We start from the raw sequence: 20945 nt of genomic DNA, 5'->3' as shown, positions 1-20945 counted from the left end.
TGAATACACGGACACTGTAACATGGCACATAAGCTTCTGCGAGGACTCTCGCATTCCCAAAAAGTCTGTTGTCAGCTATAATAATGACGACCCATGGTTTACAACTGAACTCAGGCAGCTTCATAAAACAAAAGATGAAGCCTACAGGAGTGGTGACAAAAACCTGTTCAAATTCTACTGCGGGTTTGAAAAGCCACATTCGCGCATCATACAGCCCTCACCTTTTCAATGGCCTTCTTCACACCTGGGTACCTTCCCAGGAGAATCAACGACAGAGATGTAAACAAGATCTTTAGGAGTCAGAATACAGGGAAAGCTCCTGGTCTCCCCAGCCACTCTGAAGCACTGTGCAGATCAACCATCACCTGTCTTCACAGATATTTTCAATTAGTCACTGGATCTTTGTATCTTAAATCATCCACAATAACACCTTTTCCAAAGAAACCCAGAGTCTCTTGCTTCAGTGACTACAGACCAGTGGCTCTCACATCAGTGGTAATGAAGGCTTTTGAGAGACTTGTGCTGTCATACCTTAAAACCATCACAGACCCATCGCTTGACCCTCTATAGCACAGGTGTCAAACTCCAGTCCTGGAGAGCAAGAGCCCTGCACATTTTTGGGTTTCCCCTCATTTAACACACCTGATTCAACTCCTTGTGCTAATTACCACACAGCTCTTGAGCTGAATCATTAGTGGTGGAACAGGGAAAGAACTAAGCTACACAGGGCTCTGGCCCCCCAGGACTGCAGTTTGACACCCCTGCTCTATAGTCTGCCTACAGAACCAACAGACCTGTGGACGATGCAGTTAACACTGGACTACATTTCTTGCTCCGACACTTGGAGTGCCCTGAGACATATGTTAGGATTCTGTTTGTGGACTTTAGCTTTGCATTTAATACTATTCTATCGGAGCTAATGCGGACTGAACTCTCACAACTGTCCGTGCCTGATCCAAAATAACATGTTATAACCACGATGGCCCAGTTTTACGCTACAATCATTGAGTCCATCCTTAGCTCCTCCATCACAGCCTGGTTTGGATCAGCCACTGAACGAGACAAGGCCAGACTGCAACACATCATCCACTCAGCAGAGCGAATAATCAGCAGTAACCTGCCTACCCTCCAGACACTGTACATCACCAGAACCAGGAAACGGGCATACAAAATCTTTGAGGACCCATCTCACCCTGCTCACCACGTCTTTAAAGCCTTACCCTCCAGGAGAAGACTCATGGCAATCAGAACCAAGACCACAAGACACGCCAAGAGCTTCTCCCCTCAGGCAGTCTCTCTCATTAACCAAGCCAGTCTCTGACTGGACGTTCAATTAATCGTCAGCTGCAGTGAAACCAGCATAACCAGTGAACAACTGATAAACTTCATATATAAATATCATAATACCATCATTACTGCCATTAATAAACTTAATTATCATATAATTATCATATTACCCAATTGCCAGTCTATTGTCTATTACCTTTCTGCATATGTCTTTGCTAAACGTGGAATGTTCTTTGTAATGTCATGTAAAAGCACCACCAAGGCAAATTCCTTGTATGGAAACATATCTGGATTCTGATTCTACATCCTTCATCAGTACTAGAAAACTTCCATCCAGCGTTGCATTTCATTTTGACGCTGTCGTTTTTGAAACACTTTTCTGTGATCTAGCTCTTGTTTTGGTCGCCGACTATCATCCAACAAAAGGTTCATTTCAGCTCTCCTAATCTGACATAAAACACACTAACAAACACTTTCGGGTTACTGTGCCACCAGGAAGGGATGGACTCCGGTCGGGATGGGTTTCCAGCATTTCCTATCCTGGCTGTTCTCTTTAGGGACAAACACAAGAATGGAGTCTAGTGATCACACCGGAAGCTGACTTACCTGAACGGAGATGTACGGAGCAGACTCTCATATGCGCGGGGATGCTCTGGAATGCAAGGTCTTTACGCCCCACCGCTAGAAGCTGCGCCATCCGACGCCATTTCGTCAACTATTCCACTTTTGCCTTTTTTTTTTTCCAATCCGGAAAGGAGAAGAAATGTATACCGGTCCTGAAGACCGAAGAGAGACCCGAGTGGATATGGGGCCGCCGCTTAGCGGGTCGCCGTTAGCCGGGCCTCCGTGACGCCCCCGCTCGGAGTAGAATGCCCAGGGGCGTCGCAGCCACCGGCGTCCTCCCTGTCCTCCTGTCCTCTCAAAAAACAGCAATCATTTAAAAAAACATGAGGGAAAATTCAAAAGGCAAAGATGACGTCATGCCTTACCTCAGCACAGCTGCCCACCGCACAAACGACAGCGTGTCACCTTACTTTAAAAAAAAAAGAAAAACGGCGGGAAATGGGGGCCGCGCACGGACAGGGCCCCTCCCACACAGCACATGCGGCTAATTAGCTGGCCATCCAGAGGCACTCAGTCTATTAGTCACCCATTCAGTCAGTCAGTTCTGCCTTTCAACAACAGGGGGCACTGCAATACCGGGTCGGTGCCTGGAGCAGACGGGGCAAGCTCCCTGTTCCAAAAATCTGTTTAATATGTGGTCCCCTCCATGGGGGACGTATCAAAATGACCTTTTCATACCAAAACAAAATGTAAATCAGCTCAAATACATGAATAATAAATATTATGCTTGTACTACTTACATTAACACATAATCACAATCTATGAGGTTGAAACATTCCCACACTATGCAAATCATGCCAACACAGTACAATAAGACTTTCAAAGATAATATTAAACAAACAGAACTACCTGCAGAACTATTACCCATAAAACAGGAAAAGGGCAATAAGACCAGCAAATACAATTATACACCATTTAAACCTAATTAAAACTATATGGTCAATAAAACAATTAAAATGTCACCTTATATGCATGCTATTAAAAAGTTAAGACCTCTAACCCTCTGGAGTCGACGGCATCGTCGGCAATGCCGCGATCTTTCTTGTGTATTTCAGTTCATAACTCGCTGAAATCTTATTATAGAAACATGAAAAAAACGCTGACTAAATCCGTAATCTGCCTTCTTTTCAAAACGTCCATTGTCGGAAGTATTAAACTTTTAAAAATTAGGTTAAATCGGCAAAAGAGTAAACCATGTCACCTTACTTTGTTTTACCTGCATCGGGGGTGTGTAGTACCACTGTCACCCGAAGATCGCTATTCACATTCTAAATAGCCACATTAGCGCGTATTCAGATCGCATTCGCATGGTAATTTGATGAACAGCGCAACGGTGGAACGCGATCCAGATACATCCCCTTCAGCGCCATAAAAGGGGGGGAGGGATGTGGCCAGGTGACAATGGCTCATTCATACACATGAAAGTTGCTACATATTCAATGAAAGGAGCCAGAAATAGTTACATGAGTTAGATTTTTCTTATTCATTTATCCAAATGAATATTGCAACTACACCATTTAGTCATCTTCATGTAGCCAAGACTTTGGTGATCAGATATCTGGGATCAAGACAAACTGCCAGCATTGCTTCCCAGATAGCAAAATCTTTCTGGCCCGGATGTGGCCCACATCACGCATAATCATCTGGCCCACATACCGCATGGAATGACGGTGATTGAGCGGACCGCTCTCGGTTGCCGCATCAGGTTAACATCTGGGCCAGAGCAGGGCCTGATGTTAGCCACGAGTGGCCAGGCTCTGTCTGAGATCTGGCCATATTATGGCCCATTACCAGTTTCTGAACCTCACAGATGTTAACCTCGTAAGAGCTACTTTTCAACAGGAACTGTATACACTCCCTGATCAGGCTTCAAATGTGTTTAGAAACAACAAAAGTCCAATGTCTTCAAGGATTTTGAATTTGAGGAAAAAAACAAAAAACAAAAAAAAAACAAAACAACATCCGTGGATGTCTGGTGCTGGGTGGGTACTGTCGTTTTGAGGTGGACACACCCTTTACATTTACAGCATTTAGCAGACACTTGTATCAGTTGGATAAATGCATGTTTATGGGCCATTGAGTCATGAAAAATAATGAATGTAGTGAATTACTATATTCTCAAATTACTTTTTGTAGTTTTGTGAACAACATCATTTATTAAACAAACAAATCTGAATTGGCAGAATGAAAAATTAAAAATGAAAATAAACTATTATTTAATTCCTTGGAACAACAACCTGTGGAAAACTGTGAATTTTCAATATTTTCCTTGAGACTTGAATAATGTTAATATTGATGAATAAGTGCTACAGTGATCAACCAAAACAGTGCTCAGTAAAATCTTTACGTGCCATTAAATAAAATCCATACCAAATAAAACACACACACAGAAAATCAAAGCACACTTACCTAAAACCCGATGTGTCCTCTGTGTGCTTCAGGAAAATGCATCATGTCAACCCTGTAGGATGGAGTGTCACCACCTAGACGTACCGGGGCAGCTTTCGCCTAGGATCAAGGCAGTTGGATGGATGTCAACTTACCTCTGGGGGTAGGTCGTTTAAGTAGATGGCAGCTTCCTTCTGGGGCCTGGGGGTTTGGGTGAATGTCAGCTTACTTCTGTGACCAGGGTGTTTGGGTGGGAGCGAGCTTACCTCTGGGGTCAGGGGGTTGAGTTGAAAGCAGCTTGCCTCTGGGGTTGGAACATTTGGTTGGATGTGAGCTTACATGAGGGGCCTGCATTTTTGGGTGGACAGCAGCTTGCCTCTGAGATCGTCTGCCGCCGCCCCCCAACTTTCACAGCCAGGACCTCCTTCCTTCCTTAAGGTACAGTAGAATATTTCAGACATCCCAACCTGCAAAAACTCAATTCAGGGAGGTGCCCCCAACCGCCCGACAAGGAGTGAGATGTAACTTCAACAAACTTGATTTCAGTTTAATTTCTTCATTAATTTCCTCTAGTCAGCGCACTAAATTACGAAGGTCAATATTATGTATTATTTTGACAATAATATAAGTAGATTATTTTACCATTTATGCAAATTCCTTAATTATATTCCATTGCTACTTTACAAAAGTCTTCAAGGAGTCTTTCATGACAGCATTGGCAACTAACCAAGTGTCTAACTAGTGTAGACCTGAATAATACAGCACATGAAATGACACTTGTTAAACTGACCTCAACATGCATTTTACAGTCGTTTAAACCGTCATGAGCAATGCTGAAATCACTGTTGCTAACAGTACAGCACGCAACACTGTCATTATTTTCATCCTTATTAAACAAGGATACACTTTTGTGTAGTCTGAAGTGAAATACGTTTTATATTTCCGTTTTTTGGGGCACTCTCCCTCTGTCATGATGCTCCACTGAACCGATAACTTCGGTCCTCGAGAGGTTAAATAAAAGCCCGCCCGCATTGAAATCTGATTGGCTTATTTTGCTAAGTAAACCAATCAGGATGCTGTCTATCTAGCACGGGCTACAGGCACACACGCAGGGATCCACACATATGCACGTTCTCTCTCTTTCTCTCTCTCTCTCATTCCGTCGTACGCGCGCGTCTCTCAAGTGCGCGATGCACACACTACTGTCTCGCATGCATGCTCTTGTTTACTTGCTCTTCTTTCCGGGATATTTTATTCAATTTGCGGGTATCAGGGAGTCGCTGTCAATATGTGGGAGACTCCCGGAACTTCCGGGAGAGTCGGGATGTCTGGATAACTGCTTATTTGTACTATAATGATAGCTGTTAATTTTCAGGGAGCTGTGATGATATTAGAAATTGTGCAGGGTTATATAAGTACTGTGAAGCTGTCGTTATCCAGTTAAATGTTTCAAAATATTTATTATTTTATCATATTTTATGTATACTTTCAGCTTATTCACAGGTCTCTCCTACATTCATCTTACCGTCCGTCCATGCCTACTTTAATGTAAAATCAGACAGATTGCTTAACTTGCAGCTATCCAATTACGCGTACATATTTTATTGTTGCAGATAATTAAGGTAGGTAATACAACGCTGAAGGTTAGATGTATAGTACGATTACATATGTACAACATGTGGTCATTTCAGTCAGACAAACGTTTAAAATGGAAAACGAGCTTTCCGTTTTTACCGGCAATTTCCATAGCACGTCTTTTTCGAAGTACTACACTGCCATCTATTGGACAAGTCAGGTTACTGAATCGTGAAATGTGTCCGTACTAAAATGGATAATATCTTCAGTCATGTTTTCTTTTAGGACCACTACAAGAGGATTATCAGTATGAAAGTTTATCAATACAAATCATTTATTAAACTAAATATTACAGGGCTCTCCCTGAAAATAAGATGATCTTAGCTTCCAAAGCCAAGGACACATTCTAGTGATTTTCCAGGAGACTGGACCTAACTAACCTGGGGCCTTATGAAAAACAATCAATCAGTTCATGTTGAAGCTCGCAAGGTGTGGAGAACAAGAAACACAAGTAAGGGAGAAAGGCAAGGTGCAAAGCATACACAAGCAGTGTAACGACATATCAGTTACAATGTATGATTAAACATACATCATTTCTCACAGTATGAATAGTGGCCCGTTGCTCCTACTATAGCCTCACACCTCCAGGGTCATGGGTTCAATCTGCATCCCTGCTGTAATAAACAGTGACATTATTACAGTAACATACTGTTTATCAGTAAAATCGTACAGTACTGTAGAAAAAATGATTTCTGGGCAATATTTATGAGAACCTTGCCGATAAAATACTGTAATGTACTGTAATTCTGTACATGAACTGCAAAAAAATAAACTGTAGAATTTACTCAGATTGAATGATGTAACAATTTGCACTCACTTTTTTGGGTTGACTTTAAACCAGGGGTGGCCAATCTTATCCGCAAAGGGCCGGTGTGTATGCAGGTTTTTTGGATAACCTGTAGGTCAGCTGTTCAAACCCAGGTGTGAGGACTCTTCAGCCAATCAGTCCTCTAATTAATGACCTAATTAGGGAGTTGCAGCAAAAACTTGCATACACACCGGCCCTTTGCGGATAAGATTGGCCACCTCTGCTTTAAACCCTTTTTAAGTAAAGTATACCCAATTCTAGGAAATATTTTAAATAAATGAAGCTAAAGTCTACCTACTACCTGTCAGGGTCAGCCCCTGCTGTGGTAATACCGTGTCCCTTCCCCGTTTGACCAGCAGGCGTTGCTGGTCATCCTGTCCTTCATGTTTGTCTTTGAGTTTTCCCTGTTCTGTTGGTCTCATGCCTCAACACCTTGAGCGTCCAGTTGTCTTTGTACCTTCTGTCCTGTGTTTGAATCCCACCTCCTGTTTTTGTATTTTGCTCCCTAGTGTTTCAGTTGAGTTTGTCTAGTTATTGTATTTGGTGATTTTGTATATGGGTTTTGGTTTTGTTCCTTCTGCCCCTGCTTGTGTCTTTACCTGTTTAAATTCCCTAGTGTTGGTTTCTGTTTCCCTGTGTCCCTGTTTAGTTCCTTTGAGTTTATTAGTTTCACCTGTGCCCTGTTTCCCTGGTCTTTGTTAATTAGTCTCACCTGTCCTGTGTTAGTCTCGTTACCCCTTTAGTATTTTAGTTCCTGCTTCTGTTTAGTTCCTCAGTGGTTCATTGTTTTTGTGTGATTTGTTGTTTGCGATGTTCAATGGTTTTGCTATTTTCAGTGTTTGATGTGTATTTGGTTTTTGTGATTTAGTCTTAGTTTATTCCCTTTAGTTTTTGACCCCTCGTGGTCCTTTTTGGTTTGTTTGGTTTTGTAGTTTTTTCTGTTTTATTTAATAAACCCTGTTTGTTTTTCTTTGAGCCGCAAGTGGGTCGTCCACCCTTTTTTGTGCCTGCACCATGCCTCGCTCCCGTGCCCGAGCCGCCCGCAACCTTGACACTATCACAGTACCATCCTATAATATTTACTCAAATCAATTAATATTTCAATATTAATATTAATTAATTTCAATATTAACAATTAATATTTCAAATCAAAATTTGTACTCACTCGTTTGGGTAAATTGGGGTATTATTTTTTATGAGTAAAATAAACCCAAGTTTATCAAATAACATACCTAATGTATTTAATGGGCCCTTTTCAGCATTCAACGCAAAGTGGTACCAGGTTTGAAACAAGGGTCTTTGCCAGCATGGCCTGATACAGTTTTCTGTCCCTTTGGGAGTAAAGGTCTTTGCTCAAGAGCTCATTAATGTGGCTATTCTGCCAAGACTGGGCTGTTCTGCAGCTGTGGTAGAGACTAATATCTGTGGCATTCCATTCTCAATTGTGGTGGGATTCTAAATATTATGTAAACATGGATATCCAAAAATTAAGCCTAATTAAAATCGAAATATTAAATGAGCAAAATTATTAAATTTGTTGTTCTATCCCAAGTCTTGATTAAAAAGCACTTCTCACTCGCTATGCTCACTTTGTTTTTGTTTGAGCTGGTTTCTCATGCATGTAGGTCTCCCGTAGATGACGTCGCGCGTGCGACTGTCAGACAGACATCTGCCTGCCGCTGACAGGTTACTGTGAATTATTATTTCTGTTTTTACAATATAGATGTTAAAGCACTTGATTTTATTGGTAACGCAGCGGTAACGTAAAGTTACTTGAAATTGTAACAGTAATCTAATTATCAAACGCGTTAAATTACTCCGTTATTAAAAAAGAATCAAATTCCAGTAACACGTTACTATAAGTGACAATGTAAGAGACAATAAAAAGCAAATGTAACTATTATGAAAATATTTCAGATATTTTACTGAAAGGTATCACAGGGTACAAAAAACAAACAGCACTGATAACATGACAAAATACAAAACAGCATATGAAAGCTCACAGAGAAATGTCCAGTCAGGTGGCAGTCCAGGCTTTTGAGTTGAATACAGACTTTCACTGTCCAGTTGCCCATGCCTTGACAAGCGACATTCTGTTGGTTTACCAAGAATTAACCCACACGGAACAACTGATCAATACTTCCACACACAGATAAGGGAATAACTTTCTCAAAAAGTTTGTTCTCCTTAACTCTCCGGATACACGTTTCGACATGAACCCGCAAACGGGCGATGGACTGTGTTTGTTCAACATCCTGTTTACTCATCTGAGTTTTCTTTGACAGGACAGCAGGCCGGTAAACCTTGCAGGGTACAAGAGTGTGCACAAGAAACCCCATGTCCACCATAATGCCCATGTCAGCTGTGCAGAACAAGAGATGATGGTGTTTGACAAAAGATTTCTGTACAGTCCAGCATCACTTGTGTGTTTGCATATGGGGAAAACTCTGGTGGTAATTGAGCTTGTATGGCTTCTTTTGGTAGCTACAGACATATAGAACCAAGCAGGTGGTACCAAAAGTGTGTCCAGGTCGTTATAATTCTGCTGACAGTGGTGCGGTGGATACCAAAATGGTTGGCATGATCGCAGAGAGGCAGAGCCACGGAGAGATGCATTAGGAACAGAAGCAACTCGTCTATGGGCGCAAGTTTCTGTTAGCGATAAGAAAGAAAGTGAACTAAAATTAGCAAAAGTACTGCAAACGTACAATTAGTTTTACTGCTTATATAAAAGTATATTTACCACCTAAATGAAATAGTTAAAGATGAAACTTAAATGGCTTGGGGCTATATAACATGAGTAATTGCAGCCTTTGTGATCACCTTTGCATTAGTTCATATTTCCATTAAGCACCAATAGGCTAAGCTTTCAGGCTAAAGTCTTATTTAGTGTAGTATGCATTAATCCACGAGACCCTGATAACACAGCTTAGCTGCACTGGCCCTGGTGACCCGCACCATCTTGGTCTTCAAGGCTGGCTGCACAAGTTGCCAAAAGGCCTGGAAGTGATGATGATGACGAAACCCTTTATTGCTGTTGCAATACACCATGTTACTAGTCACAAGTACAAGTGAAAATAACTGCCCATCAACCCGACCATACATATACACAAACATCACATTATAGGGGGTAGACAGGTCAGGAAGACAGGGGATATAGGAAGAACAGAGAAAACAGAATTACATGAGAAGAGAGGAGGAGAATTAAAACAGCCCCCAGACTGTACTCCAGTAGGGAGGACATTGTAGGAACAGAAAAAACACATAGAACATAAGAACATAAGAACTATACAAAAGAGAGGAGGCCATTCGGCCCATCGAGCTCGCTTGGGGAGAACTTAACTAATAGCTCAGAGTTGTTAAAATCTTATCTAGCTCTTATTTAAAGGAACCCAAGGATTCAGCTTGCACTACGTTATCAGGAAGACTATTCCATACTCTGACTACACGCTGTGTAAAGAAGTGCTTCCTTAAATCCAGTTTGAAATGTTCTCCCGCTAATTTCCACCTATGGCCACGAGTTCTTGTATTTGAACTAATGCTGAAGTAACTATTCGGTTGAACAGCATCCAAACCTGTTAGAATCTTATAGACATGGATCATGTCTCCTTTGCTTGAGGCTGAACAGATTTAGCTCAAATAACCTTTCCTCGTATGACATTCCTCTAAGACCAGGAATCATTCTTGTGGCCCTATGCTGCACCTTTTCTAAGGCCGCAATGTCCTTTTTAAGATATGGTGACCAAATCTGCACACAATATTCTAGGTGAGGTCTGACCAAGGAATTGTATAATCTTAGCATTACCTCCCTTGAAAGGTTACCCCCGAAATCACAGAATACACCTCAAATATTGAAGACCACAATGCAGTCATACTTGGACATGACCAAAAAGTGTGAAAGAGAGTAGCAGGTGCTTGTCTACATCTGTCACAAATAGGATTAACCCCCGGGTAAATCTTGGATAACTAAACCCCAGACATGTGAAGTCTATGTACAATCTTGAACTGAATGAGGCAGTGCCTCGCACAAATAGAGGAGGAGTGGATTCTTTGAAGTATGTTAGACCATTGACCATCATTAATAGTTGTACCCATATCCTTCTCCCAATTTACTTTTACTATTGTCAGTGAAGAACCTTCCATGTCAAATATATTTGTGTACAGCTTTGAGACGGTTCCCCTAACCTCTGGCTGAGTTTCTATGATTGAATCAAGAAATGATGTCTGAGGTACAGTAGTGAAGGAAAATGACTGACGTTATTCTGTGTGAAATGTCTAACTTGTAGGTATCTGAAAAAGTGATTTGCTGGCAGAGCAAACTCCTGTCTAACCTGATCAAATGACATGAAGACGCCATCCTTATATAACGTCTTAATATTCAACACTCCATTTTTAAACCATTGTCTGAATGCATTATCTAATAGAGAAGCTGGAAATAGCAGGTTGGCCATGACAGGGACGTAAACAGACATGGAGGCTAGGCCATAATGTTTACGAAATTGAGACCAGATCCTTAGTGCAGGGCTTAAAGTATTCCGGCACCGTGCCGGATCTCCGGCGTGCGGCCTGCGCATGCGGTTTAATATTTTCGAGCCAATTTATTTCACCTACCAATCATATGAGAGGAATGCAGCTTTAACTAACGTTACAAGCCTATCAGAAGTAGAGAAGGGCGGGTCCTTGCAACACGGTATGATTGACACCCATACGTCAATGTCACGTTAGCGTTGTCGGAGAAAAAAAAATGGAGCGCAAGTTTATGAAGCCTGGGGATGATGTCCTAGCAATTTATAAAGGACTCAAAAATAAATGGCGCTGGGCATGGATTGAAGAAAGTAGAGATGGCGAGCCTTTTGGCAGTTGGTTCGCTTTTTTGATAATGAAAGCAACAGAGTAATAACACAACATCTGGCAAGCAGAAAAGTCAACATTGCAAATGCCCCAAACCTTATGCTGGAACTTTAAGATGTCATGCAGACTTATGGTCTTGAGTGGAGACAAGTTACCAGCATCCTCCTTGACAACTGTGCAGTCATGAGAGGAAAAAAGTCTGGCCTTGAAACTCAAGCAAGGAAGGAGAACCCATACCTCCTTGATGTATCTGGAGACACCGTGCACATGGTTTCCAATGCTGCCAAGGCCCTCATGAGTCCGTTCAGCACAGAAGTGGAAAATTTCTGCTCCGATGTCTATTATGATATTGAGAAGTCACCAAAACAGAAGGAGATTTTCTCAGAGTTTCAGAGTCTGCTCCATCTTCCTTCCAAGAGCTTGATAAGACCTATTAGCAACAGATTTCTTCAGATGCTGGAGGTGTGCACCAGGCTGAATGAACTCATGGATGTACTGGTGGTGCATTATTACTATGTGCTGGATCCAAATGAAGAACACAAATACAGGTAATGCTAATCATTTTGTAGTATAAATTAAGTATTTTTTAATGTGCTGTCTCTGCAGTTAACTATTTTTATTGTATTATATTGCATGTAGAGTGATGTGCTAGTTTAGTGTTGTTAGGTTTTATGTAGGAATAAGCAATGAAAATAGCCACAGTGGTGTGTGTGTGTGTGTTTGTGTGATACAGAAGGCTTCTTAACGAAGTGCTGACGAGATATGCACTAACAGTTGAGGAAAAGACCAGAATAGAAATTCTTCAACAAGAACAAGCCACAACATCCCGAATGGGAACACAAGCCAACCTTGACCGGAAGGCACGAATCTCTGTGTTTGAGTTTGACCGATTCAAAGTCACGGTCGACATGTTCAGAGGTATCTTGTAGCAGGCTAACTTGTGTAGGCAAAAAAAAGTTAATAACAGTTGTTGTTTTTTACAAAGGGAACAGCCAGGTCTCTACTACAGCAATCATAACCAGCTTTAGAAGTTATGCAGAGTTATATAGAAGTGTTCAAATAAATAGCAGTTTATAGTTAAAAAAAAAGTGAATAAAGTGAAATTATTTTTAATCAGTATGTTATTTCCATATTTCAAATGTAATGGAAAGATTAGACATTCAATTCCAAGGCAAAAAATGTAAAATACTTTATTAAGTCTGCATTTTTTTTTACAGGAAATGAAGAAAAGGAATATTTATCTTAAGAAAAAAATATAGCAGTGTTGCGAATTTTTTCTTTTCTCTTCAGCCACAAACATTGACATACACTTAAAACATTTTAAAGATTTAACTGATAACATCTGATTATGATCTGATTAACATCTGACAAAAACAATGATTATGCACCAAAATATTACTTCAGTAATTTAAAGTTAAGTTAAATCTTGAAAAAAAGACTTTCAACATTTCAGGGATTTTTAAAAAAAATGCAACATGAAAAACCAATGGCGCGCTTGCTGCACGTGGAGATGGTGGCCCTAGTTCGAGAGCTCCTCAGCAAATTTATGAAGCCGGAAGCCATCCCACTGAGTGCAAAGGATATCATCAAGGTTGATGTCCGGAGTAAAGATTTGCAACTTTAAGACAAAAGGTTGTCTGTTGGAAGATACTGCTACTCTGCACTAAACAAGGCCCGTGTGGAGAGGAAGATATGGGTGAGAAACATTTACAACTCTCTCAGATAAGGATACATGAAGTCATCAGAGTTCCTTCTCAAAAACCTTCCTCTGGACAACAAGATAATCACCTCACTTTCTGCACTCACTCCCTCTCTGATTCAAGATGACTCCATCTGTGGGGCTTTTATCACATTAGGAGAGGCCTTGCCTAATGTGGTCGCACCAGAAGAGATTGGTCAACTAGAGGAAGAGATACGGGCGTACCAAATAGAGGTGGACCTGGTAACGTGTGCCCAGAACTACATTGAAGAGGAAGGCCGAGTTGATGTAGATTGGTGGAGCAGAGTTGTATCCATGAAAAATCCAGAGAGAGGTGTGAGATTTCCCATTCTGGGTCAGCTGGTCAAAGCACTACTTAGCATTTTCACAGGCCCCCTGGTTGAGGGATCATTTAATCTCATGGATGATATTCTTGAAGCAGACAGATGCTCCATGAATGTGGAAACTTATGAGAGCCTTGCAATTGTAAAATCCACGATTAAAGCAAGGGAGTGGACAGCATCGACAATGACAATAGACCAGCCATTAAGGTGATCTTGCCTGTCATCGTATCAAACATATCAAAAACATCTGCAGAAAAAGAAAGAGGCACAACAGGCACAAAAGAAGAAAAGGGTGAGTGAGGCAGCAAGGATTCGGCCATCACAGATGGCAAACAAACTCATACGGCAGGCCAGGAATATCGCTGGATCAGCCAAAGCCTCCTCTAGACGAGCCAAACACTCATCCTCCTCCACTGGACCATCCAAACCCTCACCAACCTCCTCTGGACCAGCCAGACCCTCACCAACCTCCACTGTACGATCCAGACCCTCACCAACCTCCACTGGACCATCCAGACCTTTTTCAACCTCCTCTGGACCAGCCAGACCCTCAGCCTCCTTCTCTGGACCATTCAGACCACAAGCAACCCGGCAGCAGGGAGCCCCCCCCACCCCCCCAGGCGCAGACCGGGAGAGACCCACCCCACCACGCCCGATGAGACCCCAGCTAGCAGCCAAGGATGGGACAACCCCAGACCCCCCGGCAAACGGGGAGCCGGTCCAGCCAGGCGGGGTGACCCCCGCCCCCCGGCCACCCCAGGCCCCCCCCCAGGCGAGGCAGAGGCTCCCCCCACCGCCCCCCCCAAACCACCCCACAGTGTCCGAGGGCCCCGCACCGGAATCGCCAACGGCAGACAACGACCCACCCCCACCAGGCAACGGGCCCGGGCAGACCAAGCCCCCCAGCATGCGGGCGACCACCCGCCTGGGAGCCGGAGCAGCGGCCCCAGCAGATAGAGCCCACGCCCCCAAACCCACGCACCCCAGGCGGAACCCAGAGGCCCCACCCCCCGATCCCCCCCCAGCGCGCCACCCACCCCGGGGGGGCAGAACCTCCCATCCCCCGCTCCGCCCCCAACAGGCCAGGCCAGCGGCCACCCAGAGACACTGACCACGCGCCCTCAGCCAAGAGAAACACCAGAGGACCCCAACAACCCAGCCCCCAACCTGGGACGGTGACGGCAAGGCCCCACCACCCGTGACGACATTACATTAAAAAATTAATTATTGGAGTCCAACTGTCTTCAACTGTCTTCATCGATCAAATGATTTTTCTTACAGGCAGACATCCTCTCCATGGAAACATAATCCAAGAGTAGATTTTTGAACAGATTTATGTTTAAATTCTCTTTTGACTTCCAGTTCAGAAGGATTGTTTTCTTAGCAACGGTTAGTACTGTGAGAAGCATGCAAGATTTATTCGTGTCCATATTAGTGTTAGTGAGGTCCCCAAGCAGGCAGAGTGAGGGGGAGGGTGGGATGGGATGCCCTAGGTGTGTAGATGAGTCTTCACAAATCCTTTGCCAGAATTCGTTGACCGGTGTGCAATACCAGAAAGCATGCAGGTAATTATCTGGTGCATCCTTCTTACAAGTTAGGCATATGTCAGTATCTCTGATACCCATCTGGAACATCCTCTGCCCTGTGTAGTGTGTTCTGTGTAAAATTTTGTACTGTAATAGCTGCAGGTTGGAGTTCTGATTCATTCAAAAGGTATTCAAGCAAATTTGCCTCCAGAAGTTAGTGTCTGAATTGATGAGCAAATCCCTTTCCCATTTGTGGGTAGGGAGTGAGAGCGTTGTATCAGATTCTGCTAGATGCACGTAAATCCTAGACAGTAGTTTTTTAGTTGGAGTTATTAAAAAGTTTGCTATTTTTGGTGAAAGCTCCAGATCTAATTGCTTACGGCACCATCTATTATGTATTATTGATTTAAGTTGAAGATATTCTAAGTATTTGTTTTTCTCAATGTTATAAATTTCTGTAATTTTGTCAAATGATATCATGCAATTGTCTTGGATTATATGTTCGAGGCGCTTGATTCCTTTATTATGCCAAGCCAGGAAGTTTATCACTTTTTTTATTTAACAGGATGTCAGGGTTGTTCCAGATGGGTGTCAGTTTGCATGGGACCAGTGAAATTTGGTTCATTCTATTTGGTTCACTGAGAACTATTTATAAGCTATCATCAGTCCAAGGAGTGACGCCGATGTTTCCGTTCTGCCTTATTTGCTGTAACTGTAGTTCCGCTTTTTGCCAGCAGGCTGCGCACAGACAGCGTTTCTGTGGGCAGGACATTGTATGTTGTTAGATTAGTATTTCATAACTGGACTGCAGGACATTGCGTAAAATCATTTTCTGCAGTAAGTATTGGAGTGTTTATCAAAGATCTTTTTTAAAAAATAAATAAATAAGTTTCTCACAAACACCTCCATTCATGACTGACTGAAATATCAAGGATGAAAGTGATTAGGATCAGCTCAGAGAGCGCATGCCGAGCTGTTGCTAAAGTAGCAGCAGTCAACTTTAAACCAATGTTAAACAAATACTAGTTAATACTGAAAACAATCAGTCATTAAAATTAAACAGCTTGCTAAGCTGTGTTTCCTTTAACAATATAAATGTTATAGAAAAATGGAAACCCCACGCTCTCCGCGAATATTAATCACCAAGATTTATAAAAACCGCAACTGTACTGAAAAATAACGTTGCTTATGAATGTTGGCAAGTAAAAAAGTATTTGTACTTTGTGATCAAGTGCCATTCTTGGCACATCACACAACGACGAAATGTGTCCTCTGCATTTTAACCCATATGTGACATATTAGTGGGCGGCTATATTATTTAGCTTCATTCTTAAAATAATAATACTAATACCAAAAATAATAATAACAAAACCATATGAAGCCAGGTCTATAAAGCTAAAGTACCATAATGATTTGAAGCTATTATAGAGCGTAATTTGTAAAGAGGGAGACATGAACCTTACAATAAGTGTGTGTATACCAAAGTGGGCAGCTGTCTCTTTAAGACGTTCCTGAGTGCCGAAAGGTAGGGTGGGAGTTTTTTTTCCGGCGGGCTTTTCTAGACGGAGGAAGGCGGGTAAAGAGAGCGGAAAGAAGAGTGAACGGCAACTTAGAGAAATAAACGTATATATCTACATATATATATATATATATATATATATATATATATTTGGGTAGATATCAACGTTTAGAGCACTGTTTATTTTCTTTGGCCGAAGCATACAATTGCAGCAATTAGTGGATAGAAAGATTTTGGTGCAATTGCTCTCTTTTGGATATCCTGGTAGGTCAATTTACCTGTTTGGTTAAATGTTAAGGAAAATATAGATATAGGGATCATTAGTGTGAAGGAAAAACAGTCAGGATATGAATGTGAACCTTTGTTGATTGTGTGGTTGATTATTTTCTTTGCTAATGTAACATTTTTTGTAGTTGTATGTAAAATGCTAAAGCTACCTATAAGGCTACTTGCTGATTAATCGGAATACGTTGACTGTGATATGGTGTTATTCAGTTTAGCCACCCTGTTAGTACCATTGCAGGTTGAAATGTTTATAATGTGCAAATATAAATATATACATGTATATGTGTATATTAATGTTATTCAGGAAATCTGTATAGTATGGCCTAATGTGAATCTGAGATTGCGCTGTATGCTAATGGATGATGGAAAAAAATATAATTTTGTGTGATGTTTAAGTAAGACATCTAACTCTCTGTACTTTGTGTGCAGACTGTTTTTTTTTTGGATTTGATTCCGTTCCGAATTCAGTTTTTTTTCGACCAAGGAAGATCGCTTGTTACACTGCGTTTTTTGCAACTGGAGTTTTTTTTCTTTCCCAGCGCTTTGTTAAGACATCCTCAAGTGTTGCAACGGGGGTTGCTATAAATGGCAACGCCCCTGCAAAGGTCGGGAGTGGCATCCACCTCCCCAGTGGACACGGGGATCTCCAGCATGCTGCTGTTGCAGCAGAGGCAGGGTCCGAGTGGGCGGCAGTTTGGAAAAAGATTGCAGCCCTCGAAGACAAGGTTGGCCGTTTCCAGACCGAGATCTCCGTGCTTGCTGGTGCCCTGACTGACCCACATATACAGGTACATCTCAAAAAATTAGAATATCATGAAAAAGTTCAATATTTCTTGACAACCCTTTCAGAAAGTGAAATTCATATATTATATAGATTCATTACACATGGAGTGAAATATGTCAAGCCTTTATTTATTGGAATTTCGATGATTATGGCTTATACATAATAAAACCCAAAATTCACTGTCTCAGAAAATTAGAATATCACATAAGATCAATTAAAAAAAAGGATATTTTAAACAGAAATGGCAGGCTTCTGAAAAGTATGTTCATTCCTATGCACTCAATACTTGGTTGGGCCTCTTTTTGCATGAATTACAGCATCAATGCAGCCTGGCATGGAGGCGATCAGCCTGTGGCACTGCTGGGGTGTAATGGAAGCCCAGGTTGCTTTGATAGCAGCCTTCAGGTCATCTGCATTGTTGGGTCTGGTGTCTCATCTTCCTCTTGAAAATACCCTATATATTCTCTATGGGGTTCAGGTCAGGCGAGTTTGCTGGCCAATCAAGCACAGTAACACCATGGTCGTTGAACCAACTTTTGGTACCTTTGGTAATGTGGGCAGGTGCCAAGCCCTGCTGGAAAATGAAATCAGCATCTCCATAAAGCTTGTCAGTAGAAGGAAGCATGAAGTGCTCCAAGATTTCCTGGTAGATGGCTGCATTTACTGTGGACTTCAGAAAACACAGTGGACCAACACCAGCAGATGACATGGCACCCCAAATCATCACTGACTGTGGAAGCTTCACACTGGACTTCAAGCAACGTGGATTCTGTGTCTCTCCACTCTTCCTCCAGACTCTGGGACCTTGATTTCCAAATGATTTGCAAATTTTACTTTCATCTGAAAAGAGGACTTTGGACCACTGAGCAACACTCCAGCACGTTTTCTCCTTAGCCCAGGTAAGACGCTTCTGACGTTCTCCCTGGTTCAGGAATGGCTTGACACGAGGAATGCGACATTTGTAACCCGTGTCTTAGAATTCTTGAATGGATTTTGCTTGACAATCCTTCTCAAGGCTGCAGTTGTCCCTGTTGCTGGGGCACCTTTTCCTACCACACTTTTTCCTTTCACTCAACTCTCTATGAATATGCTTGGATACAGCACTCTGTGAACAACCAGCTTCTTTGGCAATGACCTTTTGTGGCTTACCCTCCTTGTGGAGGGTGTCAATGACTGTCCTCTGGGCATCTGTCAAGTCAGCAGTCTTCCCCATGATTGTGTAGCCTCCTGACCCAGACTGAGACCATTTAAGGACTCAGGAAACCTTTGCAGGTGATTAGCTGATTAGGGTGTGACACCATGACTTTCCAATATTGAACTTTTTCACAATATTCTAATTTTCTGAGACAGTGAATTTTGGGTTTTATTATCTGTAAGCCATAATCTTTGAAATTCCAAGAAATAAAGGCTTGATATATTTCACTCTATGTGTAATGAATCTATATAATATATGAATTTCACCTTCTGAAAAGAATGTCAAGAAATATTGAACTTTTTCACGATATTCTAATTTTTTGAGATGTACCTGTATCCCGTAGCAGTTCGGAGACCACTGGGACTCCTCTTGTAGTCCCCACTTCAGCTCCAAGCTGTTTCCCGCCCCCTCCTTCTCCACCGCCCGCCTCCTCCTCCGCCCCCTGCACCGCCTGCCTCCTCCTTCACTGCCGCCTCCTGCACCACCGCCCGCCTCCTCCGCCCCCTCCTCCTGCACCGCTCCGCCGCCGCCTCCACCCCCGCCTCCTCCTCCACCACTGCCGCCTCATCCTGCACCGCCGCCTTCTCCTCCGCCCCCTCCACCGCCTGCCTCCTCCTTCACCGCCGCCTCCTGCACCGCCGCCTTCTCCTCCGCTCCCTCCACCGCCTGCCTCCTCCTTCACCGCCGCCTCCTGCACCACCGTCCGCCTCCTCCTCCGCCCCCTGCACCGCCTGCCTCCTCCTTCACTGCCGCCTCCTGCACCACCGCCCGCCCCCTCCTCCTGCACCGCTCCGCCGCCGCCTCCACCCCCGCCTCCTCCTCCACCACTGCCGCCTCATCCTGCACCGCCGCCTTCTCCTCCGCCCCCTCCACCGCCTGCCTCCTCCTTCACCGCCGCCTCCTGCACCACCGCCCGCCTCCTCCTCCGCCCCCTCCACCGCCTGCCTCCTCCTTCACCGCCGCCTCCTGCACCACCGCCCGCCTCCTCCTCCGCTCCCTCCTCCTGCACCGCTCCGCCGCCGACTCCACCCCCGCCTCCTCCTCCTCCACTGCCGCCTCCTCCACCTGCTATTATCCAGGGCCCCAAGCAGACACATCGACAGGGAAGTGGCGCAGGACCCACCAAAGGTCGCAACATGGTTCCGCCTCCTCCACCGCCCACCGCTGCCGCCTCCTCCTCCACCGCCTGCCGCCTCCTCCACCGCCCTCCGCCCCCTCCTCCTCCACCGCTCTACCCCCGCCTCCTCCTCCACCACTGCCGCCTCATCCTCCACCGCCGCCTTCTCCTCCACCCCTCCACCGCCTGCCTCCTCCTTCACCGCCGCCATCACCGCCGCCTCCTGCACCACCGCCCGCCGCCTCCTCCTCCGCTCCCTCCTCCTGCACCGCTCCGCCGCCGACTCCACCCCCGCCTCCTCCTCCTCCACTGCCGCCTCCTCCACCTGCTATTATCCAGGGCCCCAAGCAGACACATCGACAGGGAAGTGGCGCAGGACCCACCAAAGGTCGCAACATGGTTCCGCCTCTTCCACCGCCCACCGCTGCCGCCTCCTCCTCCACCGCCTGCCGCCTCCTCCACCGCCCTCCGCCCCCTCCTCCTCCACCGCTCTACCCCCGCCTCCTCCTCCACCACTGCCGCCTCATCCTCCACCGCCGCCTTCTCCTCCACCGCCTGCCTCCTCCTTCACCGCCGCCATCACCGCCGCCTCCTGCACCACCGCCCGCCGCCTCCTCCTCCGCCCCCTCCACCGCCTGCCTCCTCCTTCACCGCCGCCCACTGCACCACCGCCCGCCTCCTCCGCCCCTCCTCCTGCACCGCTCCGCCGCCGCCTCCACCCCCGCCTCCTCCTCCACTGCCGCCTCCTCCACCGCCCTCCGCCCCCTCGTCCTCCTCCGCCCCTCCTCCTCCGCTGCCCCTCCACCCCCGCCTCCTCCTCCACTGCCGCCTCCTCCACCTGCTATTATCCGGGGCCCCAAGCAGAGACATCGACAGGGAAGTG

General features: G+C 44.4%; 1 long non-coding RNA gene across 2 annotated transcripts; it reads left to right on the top strand.

Moving 5' to 3' along the window:
• Positions 1–16741: 16741 nt before the first annotated feature.
• LOC140582340 (uncharacterized) lies at positions 16742–19416 on the top strand. 2 transcript variants are annotated; one of them, XR_011985273.1, is made up of 3 exons: positions 16742–16945; positions 17506–17754; positions 18068–19416. It is a non-coding gene; the product is annotated as an uncharacterized lncRNA (long non-coding RNA). The 2 variants fall into 2 exon arrangements; XR_011985272.1 differs by having other exon boundaries at positions 17396–17754.
• Positions 19417–20945: the final 1529 nt, after the last annotated feature.

Source organism: Paramormyrops kingsleyae, chromosome 24 (genome assembly GCF_048594095.1).
Source record: "Paramormyrops kingsleyae isolate MSU_618 chromosome 24, PKINGS_0.4, whole genome shotgun sequence".
NCBI classification, from domain to species: Eukaryota; Metazoa; Chordata; class Actinopteri; order Osteoglossiformes; family Mormyridae; genus Paramormyrops; species Paramormyrops kingsleyae.
The sequence above is the reverse complement of the archived record's forward strand: the minus strand, read 5'-3'. Positions and strand labels throughout refer to the sequence as shown.